Raw genomic sequence first — 2,755 nt, 5'->3', positions numbered from 1 at the left:
TTCACATGTACCATATACTCTTTTTTTAAAATAAATCATCATGGTTTATTTAACGAGGTTATTTCTCTATCACATTATGGTTTAAGACCAGTGTGATATTAAGAGAATGATGTACAATCAATAAGATTCTTCTTAAATTTTTCTTCCGTGGATTTTTCCATTCTCCTGCTTACCAATAAAAGGCATTTTAAGTTTATATAAACACATTCTTTATGACTGCCTTAACAGAAAATTAGTATATAAATAGAATTGGACATGTGGTAAATAAGTCACAGGCCAATAAGTTCAGTTGTGCAGTTGTAAAATGGAATGTGAAAGTTTTTGAAATCTTAAGACTGGGTAATCTGCAGTGTTTCCAACATGTCTTCAACTGCCTTGAGAGAGTATTTGGTTTCCTTCTTCCTGCAAAATGATGAGCTCTATTTATTTGACCAGCTGTCCAACTAGCATATTTGATGCTGTCCTTTTTTGTTTTCGCACTCGCTTTTGGATTAGAAGCAATATGACTTGCTGACATGTAAAGTCCAAACAAAGCTCTCCTATTTTTGTTGTTCAGTTTCAATGCCTGTGCAAAATACTTTCTTGAAAGTTCAAGGTTTTCAAGTCTGCCTTGGGTATATTTAACTTCAGCATACTGCTGGCAATACAAGTGGTTGTGTGGATTAGTCATCATAAGCTCTTCTAAACAAAAGGCTGCTTTAGTGTAATCATGCTCATTGATATAAAGTTCTGCAAGTTCATGCCAGGCTTCTTGGTCTCCAACAAATTGTTCCAGACATTCATTCAGTTCCTGAATGGACTCCACATTTTTTCCCTGGGCTTTTCCAATGGCAATCTTATGCTTTCTTGCATCAGTGTTAGTTGGATCTTCACGTAGAATCTGATCATATAGCTGTATTGCATCATCATATCTTTCCATGGCTTCAAATCTCATGTCAGTTAGTCGCTTGACTCTGTGACTGCCAGGGAACTGTCTTCTCAACTCCTGAAGACAAAACAACGCCAAGTCATCCCAACCATAGTCTAGGGCTGCAATCATTACCTGTTCATATATGATCCAAATATCATCTCCAAGTTTAGAAGCACATTCATTAATTAGTTCTCTCCAACTTTCACAAATTCCTCACTATTTCTTGAGTTTTCTTCTCTCCACTTTCTCATTTTATCACGCATTTTTTCCCAAGAGACATTGTAAAGCTCTGAAACCGTCACCATCTTCTCAGAAACCTAGGGGCAGCCATATACTCTTTTTTCATTAAGCCAAATCATCCCAAACATGTTCGTCAAATTTAGTTAAAAAGCTCTTTATCATTTTGGGGTAGAGCTGTAATAGAATGATGAAAATGTCATTTTAGTTTTGTGTATATTAAATTAAGTGGCAATCTTTTAGATTCAGTGTATAAAACACTATATTTTTATTTTAAGTAATTAATTAATCTTTGTTGAAAAAAACATTTATTAGGCATACTTTATACACCAAGTATTTTGCTAAGGTCTTTTTAAATTAGTTAATTAATTTTTTATTGTTGTTCAAGTAAAGTTGTCTCCATTTTCCCTCTACCACTGGCCCCTGCCCCACCCATCCCCATATCCCACCCTCAGTTCTACCCCCCCCCCTTTGGTTTTGTCCATGTGTCCTTTTTATACATTCTTTGATGACCCTTCCCCTTTCCCTCTGTTATCCCCTCTCCCCTCTCCTCTGGTTACTGTCAATTAATTCTTTATTTCAATGTCTCTGGTTATATTTTACTTGCTTGTTTGTTTTATTGATTAGGTTCCACTTATAGGTGAGATCAAGTGGTATTTGTCTTGCACCTCCTGGCTTATTTCACTTAGTATAATACTCTCCAGATCTATCTAAGTTGTTGCAAAAGGTAGGAGCTCCTTCCCTCTTTCTGCTGCGTAGTAGTCCATTGTGTAAATGTATCATTTTTTAACCCATTCATTTACTAATGGTCACTTTGGCTGTTTCCAGCACTTGGCTATTATAAATTGTGATCCCATGAACATTATGGGGCATAGGTTCTTTTGAACTGGTGTTTCAGGATTTTTAGGGTATAATCCCAGCAGTGGAACTGCCCAGTCAAAAATCAGTTCCATTTTTAGTTTTCTAAAAATTCTATACTCTTTTCCACAGTGGCTGCACCAGTTTGTATTCCTACCAACAGTAAAACACTTCATTTTTATTTGCAAATATTTTAATAATTTATTTATTAATTAGGATTTTCAAACAGTTCTTTTACCAAAAAGGAAATACAGAGAAAAGGAACATGAAGAGTCAACATGAAGTTGTATAGTAAAAAAATGTCCTTTTTATTCCACAGTGTGTTTTCAGTTATATCCAGTGTCTATATTTTACATAGTTTCTGTACATATTGAATTTTTACCACTGTTTGAGAAGATAAAGTGACTTTAATTGCCTTGTTATTGTTTCTTCATAGTAGTGATCTATGAGTCTCTTAACTACATAACAAAAATCTTTGTAAACTAAGAACTGGAAATAACTATATGTTACAGCCCAAAGAACACAGAGGCTGCTGACCTATTCCTCAGTTACAATAACTTCTTGCAAGTCACTTCCAAACTGCATCTGCCTTAATATTTATAGCCGAGACAGTTCATAAAATGGCTTAGTCTTTCGTCAGAAGGAGATTACCCAGAGACTTAAGATTTAACCTGAAGATTTTTATTTCTCTAAACAGGTAGAGTGGATTATTCCATAATCAAAGCAAACTCATATGTATTTGAGGAGATA

The 2,755-nt window shown here is 34.9% G+C and overlaps 1 pseudogene; it reads right to left on the bottom strand.

Moving 5' to 3' along the window:
• Positions 1–240: 240 nt before the first annotated feature.
• LOC118993823 (ER membrane protein complex subunit 2-like) lies at positions 241–1,290 on the bottom strand (annotated as a pseudogene).
• Between the last annotated feature and the right edge of the window lie 1,465 nt (positions 1,291–2,755).

Source organism: Sturnira hondurensis, unplaced genomic scaffold, assembly GCF_014824575.4.
Source record: "Sturnira hondurensis isolate 20B ecotype Veracruz unplaced genomic scaffold, ASM1482457v3 Scaffold0008908, whole genome shotgun sequence".
In the NCBI taxonomy this organism is placed as follows: domain Eukaryota; kingdom Metazoa; phylum Chordata; class Mammalia; order Chiroptera; family Phyllostomidae; genus Sturnira; species Sturnira hondurensis.
Note: the sequence above shows the minus strand (reverse complement) of the source record. Positions and strands in the feature narration are given on the sequence as shown.